Source organism: Camelus bactrianus, chromosome 28 (assembly GCF_048773025.1).
Source record: "Camelus bactrianus isolate YW-2024 breed Bactrian camel chromosome 28, ASM4877302v1, whole genome shotgun sequence".
Taxonomy (NCBI): Eukaryota; Metazoa; Chordata; class Mammalia; order Artiodactyla; family Camelidae; genus Camelus; species Camelus bactrianus.
This window is the reverse complement of record NC_133566.1, coordinates 24,029,213-24,053,348: the sequence shown is the minus strand read 5'-3', so window position 1 is coordinate 24,053,348 and position 24,136 is coordinate 24,029,213.

Genomic DNA, 24,136 nt, shown 5'->3' with positions numbered 1-24,136 from the left:
ATACCATTTTCAGGTCCCAACTCTGATCCAGCGTCCGATACTGTATGTAGTTTTCATTCCTTTTCAGGCTCCTCCAATCTGTGACAATTCCTTAAACTTCCCTCTTCTACGTGACGCTGACAATGTAATAACTACTGGCCAATTATTTCATAGAATGTCCCTCACTTTGGGTTCATCTGATGTTTTCTCATGACTAGATTAAAATCATGGATTTTTGGTAAGAACAGCACAGAGCCGTTCTCAGCGTTTCCCATCATGGGTACATGCAATTATTCTGGCCTTGCTTTTCACAGGAGGGTAGGTCCTTAAACATGTCATGGAAGTGACTGTTGGTAAGTCACTCTCTCAAAATGTCATATTGAATAATTATTATTTATGTCCATGATGCCTGAGCAAAAGGTATCATTGAGAAAAAACCAGCCATGACTTTGGAAGTTAACGCCTCACTTTCCAATTGTCAATGTATAAATATGAGTATTTTCTATTAAGCTGAAAGTAAGGCTGATATATGATACAAATAAACAAACAAAAAAAAAACCCAACAAGATGGTGCACCTTCCTTCAGGAGAGAAATCTGTATTGATACTTGGGACTTTGGGGAAGGCAGACCACTATGTCCATAGTTCAGTTTATCAGGAACTGTGTGCATTTAAAGAGCAACCTCACCAATTTATTACTAAAAGCACCATCTACTGGTTACCAGAAACTGATGCATTTCAATCTGTCTGTCTTCAGATCCTCTGATAAAAGAGCAGAAAAGCATTTCCCTCTTGCCCGCCTGCGCTGTTTCTCCCCTGCACTTTGAAGTTACAAGGCTCGGGAAACAGGAGGTCGATTTTATTGGTAAAATGTTTTAGCCTGTGTGCCTGTATGTACAGTGGAAATCAATGTCTCAGCTTGCCTTTTATTAGAAAACTTAGGTATATAAATGAGAGTATTTTTTCTTCTAAATCAGTCTTACGTAACCGAAAGGCAATTGTTACAATGTTTAGGAAGTGCAAAGGCGTCTCTCGCAGGAGGCGTTACAAAATTTAAACTGAAGGGTTTGAACAAGTCCAGCCTGTGGCCTGATTCCAGCCCACAGCAGGTTCTAAACAAGGACTGGCCGAGTGACGAAAGGAAAAAAATCTTGCTCTGGCTTGATGTGAGAAATGACAAAAGTGGAGGAAACTCTCATATTTTATATTCATTAGAGATATTTTTAACCCTGACAAAATTTGATGTGTGAATTTAATACTAACAAGGGAAGAGTGATGCCTTTTATTTTTTAAAAAAAAAGCTTATCACGCAGAGAATAAATTTAGAATTTTCTGAGATTTCAAAAATGTAGCGAAGTATTCATCCTGGTAAGTTTAAAACACTTAGTATGAGCATTTACCCTAGCGGATTAGAAACACAGAACAAAGAAAACTTCTGCTTAGCTTTGCTGTAAATTCAGTGGAATCCAACCTCTACATGCTCCTGAGAGGACTGAATTCGATTATTTCAAACTGAAATTTCAGGTGTGAAATTCTGAGTTGTAGGAGGAAAAACTTGTTGTATTTTTAAAAGTAATCTCTCCCCATTACAGATGGAGAAGTTGTGTTTCAAGTGTAACTCAAGGTGAAGGCTTATCACACAGGGAGGCCTGGTAGCCCTGACATTTGCATTCAGGCCCTTGGTTTACAAAAGCATTGTTTTTAAAATTAATGAAGAAGGGGCTCAATTGTATCAGTACGTTTTCCTGGGAGGTGGGAGGAGGTGGGAAGGTGAGTGTAAATACACTTGTCCTGTACGTGGGTAACCTCCTCTGAGCGTCACCAGGATGCTAATTACCAGTCCTCTTCTGTGACCCAAATATCCCTCTTTAAGTAAAATGAAATTGATAGTAAGAACATTTCTTATGCATCTCGCTCATCTAAGCACTTTGGGAATCAACTCTCAGTGTTTCAAGATGTGATCCCTTCTATGCACAGTTGAACCAAAAATAAAGTCTGCTTTCACTAAATGACAGGGCAAATTCAACATTCAACAGATACTTTTCCAAATGTTGAAACATTTCTAAATCCAATAGGAAGAAAAAATGCACGGAGATAAACTCTGAAGGGCGTGCTTTTTTTTTTTTTTTTTTTTTTTTTTTTTTTTTTTTTTTTAAGAGTGTTTGGCATGGCTTTAGGGAGAAAAAGCTACTTCTGTCAGGAACGCGTTCTTTGCTCCAGGGTAAAAATAACCTTCACAGCTCCCAACATAAATAAGCGATCATCATCCAAAAGGTGTCAAATTAGTTTAAAAAAAATGGAGCAATTAGCCTCCATGCTTTTAAAAATCCATTTGATTTTGGTGCACGCATGTCAGAGGAGGTCCCAGGCTGACAGTGAGGGCTGGCCAGCTGCATGGTCTGTTTCCCTCCCTCTTTCCCATGGTTTCTTCCGTGTCATCAACTGCACAGAACAGAAACACCAGCATTCAGTATCTCTCGCATATTCACATTGTGAACGAAAAATACTGCAGACCACATCAGTAAATGAAGAAGCTGAAGCCATCACGACATCAGCAGCTGCCCCTCCCCACAGTGAGGACCAGCCTGCAGCCCGGCCTCTGTGGCCCCTCACCATGGTGCCCCCTGAGGGGACTCAGAACTAGAAAGGGCAGGACACTGGCCCTAGACAGCTCGGTGCTTGTCAAAGGAATGAATACAATGAGCCCAAATGTTTGCTTCCTCCCATACACAGAAAAGCGTTAAATTCTTTAACTTGAGATGCCTGGTTTTCTTCAGTTAACAAGTCATCTTTTATTGTTCCAACTACCTGGTCTTTGCCGTAAAGCTCCTCTGTATCCTAGCTCCCCCACTTCCTCTTCGGAGCAGCCCCTCAGAGCGACCTGAGAGGCTGTCATCCCGGCTCGAGTCCTCAGAATTGTCCACGGAATAAAACATAACCCTCAACTTTTAGGTTATTCATTTATTTCAGTTGACAATATTAAAAACAGAAACACTATAATAGTAAGTTTTAATTTTATTTTATTATTATTTTTATTGAATAAAAGATTCTTTAAATTCAATAGTGCTTTCTTTACAATTTTCAAAAGTTTCACATAGTAGGGAGGATATAGCTCAATGGTAGAGTGTGTGCCTAGCATGCACGAGACCCTGGGTTCAATCCCCACTGCCTCCATTAAAATAAACAAACAAACCAACCTAACTACCTCTCTCCTCAAAAAAGGATTAAAAAAAAAAGAATAAACAAAAGTTTCACACAGATGATTTCACATAATGCCAAATAATGCTGTTTTTCCTCCTACCCCATGTTGCCCCTCCCCCTCCTCTCTCTCCCATCCAACATCATTGTCTCCCAAAGGCACCCAGAAGTTCCTCGGGAGGACCACCCTTTCTCCATGGTGTCAAAGACAAACTTTGGGTGGCACTGGCTTCTGGGGGGAGCTCTGATTATCATCCACCAGTCTCTGTTCTTCTGCTCATCTTTCCCCAAAGAGCAGGAGCCTGGATCTTTGCAATTGTCTCATGACCAATCTCCTGTTTACTTTGCTTCCTGACCAAACTTATTGTGAACAGCATAAATCCCAACACTTCCTTCCCCATAAGTTGTTTGGTGGATGGAGGAGAAATACTCATGCGCTAAACCAGAAAGAAGCCCATACTTTCATTGTCTGCCACCATCCTGAGGCCATGAAGGGAGATAACCTTTAGAAAAATCTGCTACCCCGAGAGAACAGGGAGCTGAAGAAACCTGAGTCCTGAGTAACGCTGCTCTAACCCTGGCCTGGAGTCCACCTTACATTGGACTTTTCGTGCATGAGACAGCCACTTCCCTTTATTGTTTACGCCAGTTTAATTTCCACTTTCTGCTACTTGCAAATAAACACATACTTACAATGCAGTGATAATGACAGTAGTTATTATTATTTGAGCACTTCCTAGTTGAAAGGCATGGAGTTAAAGCTGCTCTGAGAGACCCATACTTTTATTGCCTCCACTTCATAAATAAGGACACAGATTTGGAGAAGTTAAACAACTAGCTTAAGATCACACATTTGCCAGCAAAAATTAACAAGTGGGACCTAATTAAACTTAGCAAAGGAAACCATGAGGAAAACAAAACCACCACCTACAGAATGGGAGAAAATATTCACAAGTGATATGACTGACAAAGGTTTTCCAGAATATGTAAACAGCTTATATGACTTAATAACAACAGCAACAAAAAAAACCCCAAACGACCCAGTCCAAAACCAAGCAGAAGACCTAAACAAGCAGTTCTCCAATGAAGACATACAAATGGCCAATAGACACATGAAAAAATGTTCATTATTTCTAATTACCAGAGAAATGCAAATCAGAACTACAATGAGGTATCACCTCACACCAGTCAGAATGGCCATCATTCAAATGTCCACGAACTATAAATGCTGGAGAGGGACTGGAGAAAAGGGAGCCCTCCTACACCATTGGTGGGAATGCAGTTTGGTGCAGCCATTGTAGAAAACAGTATGAAGATTCCGCAAAAGACTAAAAATAGACTTACCATATGATCCAGCAATCCCACTCCTGGGCATATAACAAGAGGGAACGCTAATTCAAAAATACATGCACCCTGATGTTCATAGCAGCACTATTTATAATAGCCAAGACATGGAGACAGCCTAAATGTCCATCAACAGAGGACTGGATAAAGAAGCTGTGGTATATTTATACAATGGAATACTACTCAGCCATAAAAAAGAATGAAATAATGCCATTTACAGCCACATAGATGGACATGGAAATCATCACTCTAAGTGCAGTAAGTCAGAAAGAGAAAGAAAAATGCCATATGATATCACTCATAAGTGGAATCTAAAAAAAGAAAAAAGAAAACACTAATGAACTCATCTACGAAACAGAAACAGACTCACAGACATAGTAAATAATCTTATGGTTACTGGGAAAAAGGGTGGGAAAGGATAAATTTGGGAGTTTGAGATTTGCAAATGTTAGCCACTACAAATTAAAGTAGATACAAAAAATTTTCTTCTGTACAGCACAGGGAACTATATTCAATATATTGTGATAACCTTTAATGAAAAAGAATATGAAAATGAATATATGTATGTATGTGCATGACTGGGACACTGTGCTGCGCACCAGGAAGTGACACATTGTAACTGACTATACTTCAATCAAAAAGTAATCACACATTTACTAAATTATCAAGCTATAATGCAAGTGGAATCTTTTCAGTTGTAAAGTGCATACCCTTAAACCTTACATTATGGGTACTTTGCAAGGGTGTTAAGGAAAGTCACCTTAGGCCTAATTATCGGCCTCACCGTTATTACCTATGTGACCTCGGGCAAGGTATGTCACCTAGCTGGGTCTCAATGTCTTCCAACATAAAATTGGGCAAATGAGAATTCCTAACTTCTATGAGTACTAAAGGAGTCAATACGTATGAAGTGTTTAAAAATATACTTATGTAATAGTAATCACTCAAAACTATTAGCTTTTATAATGATTACTAGTGATAAAGTTAATTTGTGTATCAGAACGGGGCCGCCCCTGCGGCCCCGCCCACATCGCACGTCTCACCCTGAGTCCCCTGCGCCCGGGGGACCCCTGCGGAGGAGGCCCGGTCCCAGTCCTGCCGCGCACCTCTGTCTAGCTCGCCTCGTACCCCGCGAAGCGGGGCCTGCTCAGCTTCCAAGGAAACCCCCAGACTCGCAGCCCTTCAGGCCTAGTTTCCACGCTGCCTCTTCTGACCTCCGTGAAGTTCGCGCGTGTTGAAACCCGCTCAGGACTAGTGCCCCTGCCCGGGAGGCGCTGCGTCCGCCCTCGGTGCACGGGTTACTCTCCCCTGCGCTCAGGGCCGACGGTCAGGCTCGTGGCGAAATTGTTTATCCACTCGGCTTGCGTTTATCAGTCTTCGAGAAAAGCATTTCCGATTAGGCTTCTCAGCCAATAGGATGCAGAGGCTTTAGCTACAGCATCACTGCCTGAAAAACAGACCTAAACAAACCTCAGCTGGAAGCGTGGGCTCTTCCTGGAGCTCACGGACAAACGGCTGCAATATTTCAGGTCGTGTCTTCTTGTCCCACATGAGTTTGACTTTATTGATCCCCCCCCCCCAACATATATTAATTAGCGTTTAGCTTGCGATTCGGAGTTTTGGAGAAGGGGACGGAGTAGCAAACAGAAAGCAGGTAAGTTTTGTTTGTTTGTTTACCTTCACGTCGCTCCAGGGTCTGCAGGGCGCTCGGAGGCAGACACGTGCATGAGCACACGCACACGCACACGGACAGCTGTGTGACGAAAGCGCTGCCCGAGCCAAGCGCGGCGCTGTGAGCGAGACAGAGGCAGGCTCGACGCCAGCCCGGGGGCGAGGGCAAGGGCCCCCGTCGACGCGACCGTCGCCCGGCCTGCTCCCCGGGGAGCGCAGGGTGGAGGAGGGGGGGCAGGACGCAGAGCCCGTCGCTGCGCTGCGCAGCCCGTGGTGCGCGTGCGGATGCGAATCAAGACTCCGGCGAGGCAGTCGTGTGGCTTCATTGTGTGCTTTGGAGAAGGCATCGACCGTTTCCGGGAGAACAGGTGGGAAAGGCAGACAGAGGGGCTTGTGAAGGGCGGTCAGCAGGAAGCACCAGCGGTCCTGCTGCCTGGAGCGCACGACGGCGGAGCGAGAGGGGACGGCAGCCGAGTCGATCACTATTGAAAGAACTGAACTGAGGACACCTAGCGATGCACGAGGCGCAGCTGGGGCTGCGGCTTGTGTGGTTCCCGCTCAGACCCCCTCTGCTGGGCCGGCCGCCGTTCGAGTCCGAGGCGGCGCTCCTATCGAACCCCTTCTACAGGGAAATTCAGGAACCTGCTTGGACTCCTGACTCCTCACAGTCACACCCCAACCCACTGACTGTCAGTCTCCAAAGGACTGTCTCCCTCGGCGCAGGATGTCTCGTGTATCCAAGTCCCTTTCTCAGTCTCTGCGTCCAGGGAACCTGAAATAAAGCAGCTGGGCAGCTGGCAAGGGACAAACCATTTCCAGGATGTTTCTCATTCTTCTCGCTAAAGCCACATCTAAACCACTGAAGGTACAGCTGATGATGGAAACTGTATGTGAGTTCAGCTGGGGACGTACTGGGCTTGAGACCCACAGGAGCCAAGCAATTAGAGATGTCACGTTATTGCCAAAGGAGGGACCTGGTCTTTTGTGGGTCTCTAAAGGAAAGGAGGTAAAATTAGATTGTGCAGATGTCGTAGAAAGTAAGTGCATCTTGGAAAAGAGACAGCAAGTAGCACGAGAAAAAGGTCGTCTCCCCTCCAAGACCTGGGATGGCAGTGGGCCGCTTGCTGGCAGGATTCTGTCCACATTTTCCCGAAAGGCCCCTTTCATGTCGAGGTTGGAAAATTTACCCTTTCGGTGTGTTCTGGTCAGGGCACTATTTCTGAAGTGATACCAGCTATTTCTGCAGCTTTCAGCTCTTTTTGTACTGGGAAAAACTGTGTGAAAGCTTTTTTCCCGAGGCTGTGCATCAGCTTTATCTGGGGTTGATCCCGGCAGCAGAAATATTGTGTGCCATGTTCAAACCACTCGTGGTTTAATTTTTTATTGTCAAAATAGATCACTGCTCTGCCCATCTCTGCTTTGAATGGAATCTAGAGAATCTAACTTATTGCCAGCCAATGGCATGGAAGACGCTGCATTGCAACCTGCTGGGCTAGCTTCTTTGTCTCCGTTGCCATCTAGTCACAAGAACGTTATGCTCACTTCATCCAGGTTGGGGACTATAATTTGACAGAACTTTTTCCCTTGATTTTGCCCATGAGTTTCTATTTCCTTCTCCGGCTTGTTTTAATTTCGGAATGCAGAAACTTTTCTCAATGTGGGCCTGAGCTATCTCTGTTGCAAGACATGTCTTAGGGAAAATGAGGATTTATTTCATTTTGTTTTTCCATGTGTTTCTTCTCTAAAGTGGTTTCAGTAAAGAAGAGGGGAAAGATTTTCTTCCCAAATTAAACATAGAGGACATCTCAGCACCTGGACGCAAGGATAGACATCAGCTCATTGTTTATAATAAACTATTTATATGTACTCTGGGACTAAAGGGAAAATTTAGTTTGATGCTATAAATTGTGTTTATATATAATTTTCAAGACTCTCAGCTCCTACAGCTCCCAAATATTATACACTATGCAAGTGGGTGTAGTGTTCTTTCTTCCCAGGGTAATTAGTAACATTCCAATAATAATGAGGAGCTTTTGGTTGCATATATATTTAAAGACTGTTATGTAAACTTGCAGCTCAGTCATGGTACATTCTGTGTTTGAAGAAGTAATTCAAGTTCTCTGTAGGTAACAGGAGGAAAGAAAGAACACCGTGCTGTATGCTGGGCAGGTGGCGACAGAGGGGAGGGGAGTTTAAGGACTCCTTGCTCTTCTGGGCCATCGCAGCGTTTTGGAACAACATCATCTATCTTGTCTTCTATATTTTCTTTCTTTGAGGGGAGTTAAGGATTCCTTGTTCTTCTGGGTCATTACGGGACTTCGGATTGACATTATCTGTCATCTTCTGTTTTTTCTTTCTTTAACCTCAGGCAGGCCTACCTTCCCCAGGCAGCGTGTTTTTGGGGGGAACAGGGAGCCCAGTAATACGCACATGGTCATCTCCTTCGAAAATGATCTCAGTGACTAGAGTGTAGACGAGAAACGTAAAGAGAAATACAAGTGAATGTCTAGTAGAAAGGGGGAAAAACAAAACGAAGGAAGGTAAGAACTCAACAAGAAAGGAGAGAGTTAAGGAAGGGAAGAGGTGAGGAGAAAGGAAAACGAGAGAAATTTGAAAGGGAGTTGGGGGCCGAACAGTCGGAGGAGAGAGACGGGAGACATAAAACAAAGGAGAAAAGAGGTGAAAACATAGGGAAAGAAAGTCAGCTTGGTGGGTTTGTCATTCCGTAGATTTGCACCCAGAATCTGCCTTTTATCAAGGTACACGTGTTAAGGGACAGCACAGCCTTACTGCGCACTGCGCGAAATCCTCGGTGACCTCTTATTTTCGATAATAAAAAGCCGTAATTTCCACAAATGGGTTTTATCCATTAACCCCGCAGCCTGCTTGATACGACCTGAGGTTAAGTCCGAAATCCACGTGAGCTCTCAGGTGGCGTGCAGTCGGCCGCCATCAGGTCCCGCTGAACAGTGCAGCTCCTGCGAGAGCCCGGCCCGTCGGCGCCCGGCTCTGGCGGCCCCGCAGGGACGTGCTTGCTGCCGGGCAGTCCGCCGTTTCTCCACGCGGGACCCCGGGGCTCGCTGCTTCGGGCTGGCACTTTGACCACTGCGCAGTGCAAAGGGGGGCTTCCAGTCATCTTGTCTCCGCCCTCTCCCTCCCTCCCTTCTCCCTCGTTCTCTCATCCTCTTTCTTTCTTTGATCACAACTATTCTATTAGAACATTTTCAGCCCACGGGGTAAGGATATGAGGATTGGAGAGGTACAGCGACAGGTTCTAAAACTATAACTTTCCCAGTAGACTGTACATTCATGAGCGAACTGTGCAGCCCTGGGGGAAAGCGCGGGGAGCTATGAGCTGTGCTTCCAAGTGCTGTCCTGGGAGAAGATGCACAGGGCTCTCCACGTGACTAGGCGGGCGATTTATTTCTACTTAGGGATTTCAGGCTGCACTGTAGGCACAGAAATTGAAATAAGCTGATGAATGGCTTCTGTGCTTCCGCCCTGATGGTCACAAACGGCATTGCACACGCTCTAAATATAGAATCCCTTGCAACAGAGATCTCTGGAGAGCTAAATGAGACAGCGGCTACCTGGGAACCTCGACCTGGCACCTTCAGGGTTTCCGATCTGAGCATCCTCACGTGTAATACTAGAAATTGGCAAGGATTTTGTGAACCCCAGATGAGGTGGACATTAAATGTTGACTTCAATGGAACGTCTTCTTCTGATGCTAGAGCACTTAGGTCGTTTGTCCCAGGGTAGGACTAACGCTTCGACACACCACAGAAGTGGCTGTCACTCCACTGACTGGTTACAACACGTGAAGCTGTGAGTAGCTTTACGGAACTCAGTCCAACTTACCAGAGAATCGCACGTGTTAAAACTGTACCTTTACCTTTGTGTCTGAGCCATGGCTTTTCATTCAGTAGATATTTAGGTGAGCATCTAGTATGTGCCGGTCTGGGAGTTCTTCTAGCTGAGAAATACTGACATCAACACATGGAGACAGAAACTTGTCCTTGAGGATTTTATATTCTAGGAGGAGCTGGCAATTAGGAAGAGTTAAAAAAAAAAAATAGGGAAAGATGTACCAGTAAAAACTACACTGGTTCAACAGGGCTCAATGCTAAGGGAAAGTAAACCCAGGGCGGACCCCTGCACTGCATGTGCACTAAAGCCGTGTTCACCACGGTCCCTCACCTGAAGGCACCCAAACTAATGAGAGTGTCAGGGAAATCACCCAATACGGTGCGTGGGCCATAAGTCCCCTCACGGCAGGATGCACGGGAGCATGTGGGAAGGAAGCGGTAAGGATATTTACTTCTGACTGTAATGTGTGTGAGGCAGAGAAGAAAATAAAGAAAAAAAATTCACAGGAGTTGGCACTAGCTTGGGGTCTCGAGAGTGAGGCAGGAAGGAAGGGGACAGGGCACAACATTTAAAAGACTGATGTAGCCATTGAGGGTATGACAAAAAATGGTTAGAACCACTGAGGCCCAACATGGCGGAAGATTCGACTTCCAGCAGCCCTTGAGCCTCACTGTGAGCTCGTTGCACCACATCAGCAGGATAAATGACACCCCCACAGGCACCATGGCAGTTCCAGGGTTGACTGTGATAGGCTGAAAGGTAGGTGGCGGCCCAATTCCTGGAAATACTCTCCTTTCCCACAAAATAGTCGTGAGCCTATGAAACTGCCCAGCCCTTGAAAACTCACAGCCCCATACCTCGGGGCCTCTCTTGCCTTCTAAGACGTGTCCCACAGTCTGTCTATGGAGTGTGTCTCTCCCTGAATAAATCTACCATCACTCTGCTTCCATTTGCCCTTGACTTCTTTCCTGCGTGAAGCCAAGGACCCTCACTTGGTGGCCCCTCCCAGGGGCTCATCCAAGACCTGGGACATGGCCATCCTCTTGCATCCCATTCTCCTGCAACAAGAGTTACAGAATTTTTCTGGATGGTCTGAATATTCAGGGGGAAGATGTTACAGGGCTGGATAATTATTATAAGAATAAACTGAATAATTCTATTCAGCCAGAAACCATGAGGAATTGTCAGCAAACAGAAAGAAGGGAGACTGACCTAGACTTGACGAGGGGACGAGACGGGCGGCAGGAGGAGCAAGGAAGGCAGGGATGGTTGGATCACTCGGCTTCTCTTGCCCTGAACCACGGACTTGACCGTTGGGCACTTTGGCTAATAGAGTGACTGACTCAGGCTTGTATTTCAGAAAGGCTGCTTGGTAAATACCGCTTGGAGGGGATGAGCTGGAGGGGCAGGGCTGTAGGTGGGGAGACTGCCTGCTCATTACAGATGAGGCATTCATTAAAAGTTTGGGAGTTGTTCTGCAATTTAATTGTTTGCTTTCCTAGACTTGTTACTTAGAATGTGCCCACATGGTTCAAATGACTTGCTAACTTTCCACAGAATGAGCTGACATGCCTCCAATTAATAATGATTTATTCAATAGTGTTGATTGCAATCTAAATAGTGATATTTAAAATATTAATTGCTTATATTTTGTTGAGTGGGGAGAGGAGTGATCCTTCAAAGAGTCATCCTACACTTAGGGAATAATAAATTGATACGCTGCCATCCAAAACTGTGTCTACAAAGAATTTTAGTGATGTGAGGAAATTACAACATTTGAAATAAAATGAGCATAAAAATTGTACTGATAATCTGGTTTCAATTATATATATATGCATATATGTGTGTCTATGTGTCATATGTGAATAAAATATGACATTTTATAGTTGCTATCTTTAGATGATTGGATATTGGGCAGTTGATTTTTTTTCTTTTATCCTCACCTACGTTGTCAGTAGGAAACTGCTCCACATTTTCCATTAGTCAAACTACTTATTTGAACAAATAAAATTTAGGACATTTTATGGATTTAATTTTTCTTGATGGTGGAATCAAATTCAAAGCCCAGTACTCTGTAGTGCTTTTCACATTATAAGGAAAGGAAATGATTAAGTTGTCAAAATATCAAAATGGTACTTCATCCATTATAGAACTAAAGCAGTGTGACAAAATTCAGTATTTATTTACTTATGCTTATGAAGACTCTTTGGAAAGCTGTTTCTTAAACACTAGTTTATGTAATTTGAGAGACAAAAATGCAACTGATTGGACAGAGCTAAAGATTCAAAGAAACCAGGACTTCAAGGCTCTAGCTTAGTTACTCAAGTATTTTTTTTTCCTCTCTTATTCTTTCTCTACAGTTTTTTTCCCAACTTGCTTTCTTCTTCTTGCCGAGATTACCTCCTCTCACTTCAGACATCTATTCTTTTCCTGGCTCAGATTTAGCCACCCCAGCAGGAAAAAAAAAATCAACCTCCCAGGATTTATACAGCAGTTCTGGGGAAGAACCATTGGCCCTGTTTGATGTGCGTACCCTTCACTGGGCCAGTCATCACTACTAGGGCCATGGGACTGGGGACGATGATTGCTCAGACCCAGTGTGAAGCCTGGCGAAGGAGAGACACTGAAATGGAAAGCGTACAGTAAATGAGTGAGCAGCAGGTCCGTGATCCATTCTTCCCTTTTACTGAGTGCTGCCCGTAGGAGACAAAAGGCACAAAGGCTATAAACCTGAGTAAGTGAAAAATGGGGAGGGCGCACGATCAGAGTCACTGCTTGTCTGTAAATTATGTGACTGCGCAGAATGGTTAAGGGCCTCTCATGTTAACCTGGGCCCAAATGTGGCAAGAAAAGATCTGGGACATGTTGCTGATGTCCCAGACACCTCCCTGTGCTGATGATTCTGCCTCACACTTACTTGTGTTCTTAAGAATTTTACTACAGTGGCTACTGAGATAATTTTTAATTTGTGCAAATGCAGTTGAAAACCCAGCCCTTTGTGTTAAGCCTTGCCAAAACCATATGGATTGGAACTGGGAGGGTTCTCTGATTAAATAAATGGCCATACACAGGTAAATCATTTTTATAAAAGTTCTCTGAAGACCAGATATGTATTGAAAGACTTACATAGAAGGATAGAAAGTGTATCTTCATTAATTAAGGCCAATTTGGGTACCAGGGCGAAGCAACAGATGTTGTCACAAATAATAAAAGTACCAATTTGTTTCCTAAGAAAACCTTGCATTGCTAGCTTTCTAGGAAAAACGGTTTCATATTGTAAACTGGCTAAATTCCGGTATTGAACTTCAAAATACAAGGGCTATCGTAGATCACAGATACTGCGATTTAATAATGAAAAAAATACAAATAAATATTTTTTAGATTTGCTTGCATTCATTCCTCTGTTAGAACTTGGGCAGTTGGAATTTTGACTTACAAATAAGCCAAACAATAAATATCACAGTTCACAAGGGCCATAGGTAAGATGTTCGGGAATGCCTGGTAAGAGTCAAGGAAAGGGAAGAACCAGGAGCTGCATAGTTAGTAAAAAATTTACGACATTTTAGAACAGGCACCCATAATTATGAAGTTGGTTTATCTGTAATACAAAAAAATTACTGAAGGCCTAACCAAGTGGGGTATGTGTGTATAGTGACCACGTAATAATTGATCACAAGGATTTCTTCCCTTTGCCAAAGCAAACATCAACCATACCTGACTTCTGCCTTCGAACAGGCTTAGAGAAGACGCTGTAAGTCACACTCATTCCTAGAAGAGCAACCACGGAAGGGGCAGATACTAGCTCCAAATATACTTTCCTCATTAGCACCGTTAACGTGGCCCAGCGTTCCTACATTTATTAAATCTTTTTTTTTTTTGCATTTTCTTGGATTTAGACTCATTTGCATAAAGTAATAATTGCTAGTCATTGTACTGCATTGAATCTCATACCGACACTGTACAATGATACAGCTTAATTATTCACAGTTCCATGTATGCACATTCTAATTTTTGGAAGCCCTGAACTTGGGCTGAGAACAGTTACATCTCTTCTTAGCGTACTTATTTTTATTCTCTAGTTGCTGTCTGTCTTTCTCGTAGTTGGTGCTCCATTTTCTAAACTATATTTAGTCAAGGACAGGATAATGGTCTTTCTCCTTTCTTTCAGTTTTCTCTCTCCACCAAAGACACTGCTACGTGTGACAATTTTGTAGGCATAAGACCACAGTGAGAGGTTGCCTCATCTTCAAAATAAAAATAATAACTCTCATGCATATGTTTTGATCAATAATATACCTAAAAAGCTATCACAGTCTCCGGCATGTAATAAATATTTAGGAAATCTTAGTTTCTAATTCTAATGCTCTCGTTGCCCATTTTACAGTCTCATAAATGACTTCTTTAGATTGTTTCTTTTACTGTCACATCTTAATAGCTCTAAACTTTTATAAACACTGGTAAATGTTTCCTTTTGCTAGTAGCTTATATTAATTTAGATGTTGTAAGTACTCTGCTTTGTTATAGAATCTACCGATTGACCTAAAACGGAATTGGAGATTTTGGTGTATTTTTCCACGCCCAGTTTGCTTAAAAAACTTGGTAGAAACCTCTGAATCACTTCCCATTTCACATTAACCTTATCAGGTCCCATTAGTTTATTTTTGCTTTTATTTCCCTTGTTCTAGGAGATAAATTTTTAAAAATTGCTACAATTTATGTCAAAGGGTATTCCCCAAATGCTTTCTTCCATCCAGTCTTACATCTAGGTCTTTAATCTACTTTGAGTCTATTTTTGTGTAAGATGTTAGAGAATGTTCTCATTTTATTGTTTTAAATGTAGCTGTCTGGTTTTCCCATCGCCACTTGAAGAGACTGCCTTTTCTCTGCTGTATATTCTTTCTCCTTTGTCGTAGACCACTTGACCACAAGCGTGTGGCTTTATTCCTGGACTCTCTGTTCTGCTCCCCTGATCTGTGTGTCTGGTTTTGTGCCATTGCCATGCTGTTTTCATGGCTGCAGCTTCATAGTAGAGTCTGAAGTCAGGAAGCATATTTCCTCTAGCTCTGTTCTTCTTCCTTAAGATGGTTTGGCTCCTCAGGGCCCTTTGTGTTTCCGTACCAATTTGGAAGTTATTTGTTCTAACTCCATGAAAAATGCCATTGGTGTTTTGACAGGGATTGCACGGAAGCTGTAGATTGCCTTGAGTAGTATGGTCATATTAACAACATTAATTCTTCCAATCCAAGAATGTAATATATCTTTCTGTCTGTTTGGACAGCAAAGGAAACCATAGACAAAACAAAGAGACAACCTACTTACTGTATGGGAGAAAGTATTTTCAAATGATATGAATGATAAAAGGTTAACATCCAACATATATAAACAGCTTATATAATGTATCATCAGAAAAACAAACAAAAAAAGAATAAAAAATGGGCAGAGGTTCTAAACAGGCATTTTTTCAAAGAAGAAATGCAGATGGCCAACAGACACATGAAAAGATGCTCAACGTCACTAATCATCAAGGAAAAGAAAATCAAAACTACAAAGAGATTTTATCTAACATATGCCAGAAGGACTATTATCCAAAAGAACACAAATAACCAGTGTTGGTGAGGATTTGGAAAAAAAAGGAATCCTTGTACACTGTTGGTGGGAATGTAAATTGGTGCAGCTATGTGAAAATCAATGTGGAGGGTTCTCAAAAAAAAAAAAAAAAAAAGAAAAAGTAAAACTGTCATATGACCCAGCAATGCCACTCCTGGACATATATTTGAAAAAGAAAACAGAAACACTAATTCAAAATGATTCATGCACCTCAGTATTCACAGAAGCATGATTTGCAATTGCCAAGATACAGAAGCAACCTAGGTGTCCATCAACAGAAAAATGGAGAAAGAAGATGTATATATATATATATATATATATATATATATATGATGGAATACTACTCAGCCATAAAGAAGAATTAAATTTTGCTATTTGCAGCAACATGGAAAGACTTGAATGGAATTGTGCTAAGTGAAATAAGTCAGACAAAGACAAATACTGTATGATGTCACTTGTATCTGAAATCTAAAATGCACAACAAACTAGTGACTATAACAAAAAAGAAGCAAAATCACAGATGCAGAGAACAAACCAGTAGTCACCAGTGGGAAGGAGAGGGGCAGGGCAATCTAGAGGCCAGCAATTACGAGGTACAAAGTATTGGGTATAAAATAAGCTACAAAGATATATTGTACAACATAGAGAGTATAGCAGCTATCTTACAATAACAATAAATGGAGTATAATCTTTAAATTTGTGAATCACTATATTGTACATCTGTAACTTATAGACTATTATAATCAACTATAATTCAGTTAAAATAAAACTAAAATATTAAAAAACATTATTTTACAATAGCTACAAGCACTGACAATCTGATTTCTGTGCTGATTCTATGATGTCTACCCCGCCTACCTTGTTCCTTATTCATCTGGCCTCAGTCAGGCGAGGTTCATCCCTGCTGATCCTTTAAAACACAAACTGGGTTCTGCCTCAGGGCCTTGGAACTATTTTTTCTCATTACCTGTGATGTGGACACTTCACATTTTCCCCTAGCTACATCCTCATCTTCTTCAAGTATTTGCTTAAATTACCCCTTCTCAGGACAGCCCGTCTTAATCACACAACCATCATTCCCCAGTATGGGAGGAAGGTTGAGTTCAGGACCTCCCTACCTAGGATACCAAAATCTGCAGATGTTCAAGTCCCTTAAAGCAGCATAACATTTGCATATAGCCTGCAAAAATGTTCCCCTATACTTCAAATTATCACTAGATTAGTTATAATATCTACTATGATGTAAATGATATGATGTAGTATCTACTTAATGTAAATATAAAATAATTACTATGATGGAAGTAATCACCAGTACATGGTAAGTTCAAGTTTTGCTTTTTGGAACTTTAGGGAACTTAAAAAAAAATATTTTTGATTCCCATTTGGTTGAATCTATGCATATGGAACTTGTGAATACCGAGGGCCAACTGTATTTAACATTGAAATTTGCCACAGTATCTTCACTTTCCTTTATTTCTTCTAATTTATTTTCATACTGAATACAAATCATTTATTTATTTTATTTATCACTTCTAAATAATATATAACTTGTTTATATGTCATAGTTCTTGTGCCTGGAGTTTAAGATCCATGAGGACCGTGGTTAATATCTGTTTTTAATACTGATGGATACCAGCTGCATAGATCCTAGCAGGTGCTCAGTAATCACGTTTTAAATGAATGGGTAAATTAACCCCCAAACAGGTTTATTTTCATAAAGTAAACCTTGATTAAATTAAGATTTTGGGTGGTCACATGTCTCTATCCAATATTGAGCCTGATCAGATAGCTCGGAATCCCTTTGAAAGATGTTTCAGTGGACTCTCCCCCTTCCCCACCCTACACGTTCTCAATACTTATTAGAGTAAACAATTCAAATATGTGTATCTCATTTTTTTTCATCTCTGACATACTCAAGCATACTACTTATTTTCTGGTAAGTATTCACTTTTATTGAAGTTGAATTTGCTTATCTGTGAGTTTATAACTGTACTTAATTATGTAATTTTTCAAAATAATGTATAAAATGTATTTCCTTGTGCATGATATTGTTTAATACCAATACGAGAAAGAACGTGGACGTCGAGGTCTGGCAAGCTTGAGTATTCACACAGATTCTGATATTTACCAGTTATTTGGTCTTAAATGCTCTGAACTCCAGTTTCCCCACCTTAAGTCAGAATAAAATAGCTCTTTACTCATGTGGTTTTGTGGAGCTGAGCGAGGTGCAGCCATAACGCACTTCATGTGACGCTCTCTGCACAGGGATGCTCAGCCCACGCCCTTAGCGTAGGAGGCATCTGCTGACCACGCGTTGCACAGTGCAGTGAACAGGCTCATGTTTCCTTGGTACCTCCTTCAAAACCAAATTTATCATCTTTAGTTCAGTCAAGAGTTTTCAACTAGAAGGAATTTTGGAGTTCCTTGCAGAGTATCCCTTGTTAATTTGTCATGTCTTATAGTCCTTGAACTTAACAGGTTAGCGTTCAGTGCCAGGACCAGTAAACGTTCTGTAAAGGAGCAGACAGTGTTTGAGTCCTCGTGCGCTGTGGGATCTCGGTCACAGCCACTCAGCTCTGCTGGCGCAGCACCGCAGCAGGAGGAGATGGTAATGGATGGGTGTGGCTGAGTTCCAGCAAAGTTTCACTTACAAAAGCCGGCAGTGGGCTGCATTTCGACCTACGCTAATGGTTTTATTGTTCTTTTGTGAAATTATTTATTAGAAAAAAAAAACAAAACAAAAAAGAGAGAAAGAAAAAAAGATGCTTCCTCACTATGCCCTATGAAAGTCCTGGACTGCCAACGGTTTAGCTCAGAAATGAATTTTTGATCAACATTATCAACTGTTTCCTACAATGCCTCTTAAGATGCATCCACATACTCTCAAGACGTTCTTCAAGTTGCTTTTCACAAAATATTTTAAGTATTATTTTTATTTAATTAGCTTTCCTAAAATTCATAGTTAGGTTATATAGCTTTTTTCCTCTCTCTCTGCCGTCAGTATATGGGAAGTCACTGAAGGTCACTGTCTTCGTACAGTCGTACAGACAGCAGTCTCTTATAAACGGCCCCTGCTTGCAGCTGGAGCCAAGTCTAAGCACGTCGGCCTCTTAAGACTTAAAATAGTTTCTAAGCTTTAAATACTTTAAAATAGTTTTAAATCACTTTAAAGCTTTTTGACTCAGCTAAATAAATCTTCTCGAACAGAAACTTTACTTTTACATCTAGGTCAAAAAAGAATGTCGTGTCAATGTGGTCATAATTGAAGTTCATATTGTTTAAACATGGTCTGAGTTTGTAGTCGCCCAGCTCCTTAAGGGAAAAACTGAGAAGACTTCAAGGACATACTCCCTTCCACTTGGAGCCACTCAAGGAATGGTTAAAATGTAATTAATAAGACACTGCCTTGAAAGGGCTTTGTGAAGTGATCTGGCACACCAAAATTTAATTTTGCCATCCACTTACAAGCGCCTGATGATTCGCACAACCAGAGAGACACACAAATACCGCCACTGTTTACGAGCCTCAGAGAGCCCTGTGCAAACGCCCGGATGATCCAGAGGCTTCTGACAGCCCTAGTTCACCCCCACATCGCTCTCTGCCTTACCTATCTCGTTATTCCAGGAAATTAGCCTGCTCCCTCCTCTGAGACCCACACTCTGAATAAATCTGAAAAGACGTAACAAAATCAGACATTGGCATGGCACGTCGCAGTTCAGAGAGCTGTGGCTGGCTCTGTCACTTCGCTGGTGCCTCATTCAAAGACCAGCTTCTCCGGAGAATCTCTGCTGTCAACCTTGCCTGAAGAGCCCTCTTCTGCCCCACCCAGGGCTCTCCATTCCCTTTTTTTCTTGCTTTGTTTTATCACGAGCAATCATCACGACTTGATTTTATGTTATATACGTATTTATTTGTTCACTATTTTTGGGCCTCGTTTGATTCCATGAAAGCAGCATGGCCGTGCAGCAAGTGTTTAATGAATATTTGTTAAGTGAATAACTAGATAAACCTTGTCTACTGAAATGTAGGTATTCGTGTCCTAAATTGGGAATTGGGAGTTTGAGATTTGCAGATACTACTATATATAAAATAGATACACTACACATTCATACTGTGTAGCACAGGGAACTATCTTCAATATCGTGTAGTAACTTGTAATGAAAAAGAATATGAAAAGGAATATATGTGTGTATATGTAAGACTGAACCATTGTGCTGCACACCAGAAACTGACACAATGTTATAAACTGACTGTACTTCAATTAAAACAAAAAAAAAAGAAAAGAAAAAAGGAAATGGGGGGAATGAGACTCTTGGTGTGTGAATGATGCGGTCAAGGCCATGCAGCTCATTATTCAGGTGTCCGACTCTCACTCTCAGCATCTCTCACTTTATTATGTTGCCTTATCCCCCGCAGTGTGCGCTGAATCAGAGGGAGGAACGGAGAGACTGGACGGGAGGTAAGGCAGGTTAGAGGCACGGCTCCTCCCTCGGAGGTGGGAACAGAGTGTGAGTGAAGACGAGGGCCAGCTCCTAAGCAGAGGGAAGCGTTCTGTCTGGGAAGCTTACGAACGACCGACTCTCACACTTGACTGTATCCTCTCCTGTGAACGTGGCTTCCCTTCCCACCTAAAATGATGTGCATTGATCGTTGTGCCCAAAGAAGCAGGCAAACACTCGAAGACTGGAAGTCCAGATTCTGAATATGAGTTTATATGGATTTAAAGGAATGCTAGCGCAAAACAGAAATGTGATGTCCCCATATTCTGATAGATTTTAGGAAACCGATTAATGTATTATCAGTGCATACTCAAAAGGAAAGGTGTCGCAGGGTGAACTTTACTTTTGCCCAGTAACTTAGTATGTGTCTCTCTGGTTTCACTAAAATATAAAATTTAAATACGCACCCTCAGTCATGTGTTGTTAGAGATGGTAGCATAGAGCAGTGGGGAAGACCACGGCTTTGGAGACAGAAGGGTATAAATCCACAATTAGACACATCACAGATATTGGAGGAAACAAGCATCCTAAATTGATATCTTCAATTATAAAACTGAGTTTAAAAATAATGTACCATATAAGACTGCTGTGAAGATTACATACATCTAATGAGTTCCGTATACTATGTGGCACCTTGTCTCTGCTAGAGGTTAGGCATTCATGTTCAAATGATTAGATATATACTTAAAAGCTGAAGTAACACCGACTTAACCACAGCAAAGCTCTGCGCAGATTGTTGCCCTTTTAATCACTTTCCTTGTCACATGCAGAGAACGAGGCGTGCTTATATTTGGGGAAGAATTGGTAGGGATGGAGTTATGAGTCAGGAATTCAAATTAATGTCGAGATAGAGGAACTTGTGGTGTCACCGTGTTTGTCGTGTCTTGATTTATCATTTACTGAGATCAGAAATTATTTTAATTTCGCCTCCATAATTCATGACTTCAATGTTCTTTTCAGGCATTTGACTCTGCAAGTTGTTTAATAGAACGAAAATATGAACCTTGCTCAGGGAGCATGATCTACATTTCAAAGTAAAAGGAGTCAAAAAAAAAAGTTACTTGGTGAGAGTGTAGAGAGGAGATTTAGGAGTGCATATCACCCAGCCTCATAAAACACTCGGAGTCAGGGGACGCTCACGGGTGCACAACGCTGCCCTAAAGCATTTGGGAACTCCAACTCCAGATGCTTTGCGAGTGAAGTGAAAGCTTTCTCAGGCACAGTGAGGCACACACACATCTCTTACCATTCCGTGGATTGTCAAGAACAGGAGGACCCACTTAGTCAGAATATTTTATGAATAACTAACCAGCCAGGCGCTGTGCTGGCCACAGGGCAGGCATGGAGACAGCGTCTGGCATCTGGCTAAACACGGCCGGGTCAAGGAGCACAGCCCTCCCTGTGCTCAAACGTTAGGGGACATTCCTCCTCGGACTTTCGTCGTTCCAATCCCGTGAGTGGCGCACGTTCTCTTTTTGCTCTGAGCCTTTGCTCACATTCCTGCTCTGCCTGGGACCCTCCTCTCCACCGCCTCTCTGTTTCCCTGGGGACCTGATTGGCTTTGAGGTTCCAGATGAGACATCACTTCGTGTAAACCTATAGGTTATTTCACTGGCTATGGAACAATCCACGTGTCCTCTAAAATAATGTTTGTCGTCGTTTTATTGACAATAGCACATCACCTTTTTGTCCCCTACTAGGTTTACGCCCCGTAAGGAAGAGGAGAAGTGCACATGCGGTCATTCAGCACAGGGCTCTGCGCTCGGTAAATGTCCGCTGAATGAATGAGCAAACCAAGTGCCTCCTGACAGCGCGGGTCAAATGCTGAGAAGCCACTAAGACAAAATAATTCATTTTCTGGGAAGATTAAGGAGCTTATATTGAGAAGTGACTTCTTCACGAAGCTCTTTCAGGCGCTGATCGGAGTTTACCCGGCAGGATAAAGGAGAAAGGCATTTACAGACGGAAAGAAAGCAATTGTAAAGACGAAAGGATCTTTCCCAGGTTTCAGCTGGAAAACTTCCTCGTGGAGAATGTTTGTGAAAGACAGAGTATAAAGGGCTTACGAAGGCACTGGGGTCAAGACGGATGCAGCAGCGCATCATCACAGAACTCTAGGGCAGTTAGCGGGCGGCTCAGAAAGAAAACAGCATTTCAGTTAAATAAAGTTTGGACGGGCTTAAGTACCAGAGGGTCTCTCAGAGCTATCTGCTATGCCAATGCGCGACCTAGAGTTGTAGCACGCAGTCGCAGTTTACGGCGGCCTCTTTAACGAGTTTGCACACTTCTTTTCCAGGGAGCGTCATGAAGAACGTGGTGCACAGAGCACATGCTGGGAATCGGTGGTGTAGCTCCGTGGTTCTCAGCTGTGGTCTGTTTTTTGTTTTGGTTTTTAACTCCAGAGGGCATCGGGCACTGTCTGGAGATATTTTGGGTTGGCACGACTGCGCAGGTCAGGAGCTGCTACTCATTTCTCACGTGTAGAAGCCAAAGGAGACGTTAATGCTCAAGACAGTCCCCCCAGCAAAGAATCATTCAGCCCAAATTATCAATAGCAACAAAGCTGGAAAATCTAGTGCAACAGAAAAGTCGACAGCTGTGAATTCAGATGGGAATGAAGTCTCCACTTGCTGATTAGTAACTGTAGACTCTTAAATTATTTAATCTGACTCGGTTTCAGGTTCTTCCCTGGAAAAAGATAAATGAAATGACCTTTTTTGGGAGGGTAAAGTTTGCTTTAAGAAAGATAACATATATGAAATAGTACAGTGGATTGTCTGCCATAGAACATAGTCTATGAACACAGAACACAGTCACTTAGTAAATGGAGACCGTGATAGCCTGATGCTGGTGTTCGTTTGCTCGGTTGTTTTGTCCCAAGCCCAGGAACGCTGTTCTTTCTGCTGCTGCTGACAAACCCCGCTCCGTGGACACACCTGCAGGATGTGCCCCAGGCTGGTTCGGACTTAGGACCCAATGCCAGCAGATGCAATTAGAACCCCGATACTGAGCAGACAACCTAAGCTAGACCATTAGTGCCTGTCCCAAAGATTCCAAACTTGGCAGAAGATAACAATCTTGCTTCCCTGTCGAGAGACTGAGCTACAGCTGCCCTGGATATGACTAGATCTCCTTCACAGGAGGAGGCTTCGAAGCTGGCGTTAAGAAGAAGGCAAACACGAGAGCTGTGGGTGGAGAGACTGCATTTCAGCTCTGTATCCAACCGTCCCCAAAGCCTCCCCCATCATATGAGATAACAAAATCCAGCGCATCTTCTATTTTTCCTTAGCGAGCTCACTGAGCTTCTGTCCCTTGCAGCCAAACCAGTCCTAAAATACTCAGATACAAGTGTCATTAATTCTACAGGAAATGGAGAATTCTTGTGTTTTCTAACATACATTGTACTAGGGTTAACCTAGGTAACTGCTTTGATTCCAGCTTAGAATAGATCGCTCTAGGAAAAAAAATATCAAAATCTCTCTTAGAAAACAATTCAAATCATGTGTATATATAAAATTGAATTTAAAATTAGTGATTCCCAAGCCCCAGTTTAGTTGAGGCATTTCACTCAATGTGTATTAACCTTTGAAGACCAGCAGACATACAGTAGCAATCAGCTCTTATCTCGTGTTCTACTTTTACAGTTTCTAAATTTAGTCGCATCTAGCCAGAAGGGCTTGAGTAACTTACTCTGACTTTCCCCTAGAGTGGCTAGTAAAGCAAAAAAAAATTTTATAAATCTAAGTATTTTTAAACAAGTTGAAAAATTATAACTATAATTGTTATACACTCTAAAAATATGATAATGAATTGATTTTAACCATTCATGGTAGAAAAGCTTATTTAGTAAATACTTGTTTATTATATATGCGCTTACAGGGACTATGTTGAAAAACTGATACGTTTATCTTAAAGGTGAAGGCAAATAATAAGGAAGAAGAAACTCTTGTATTTGGTACCGTGAGGGAA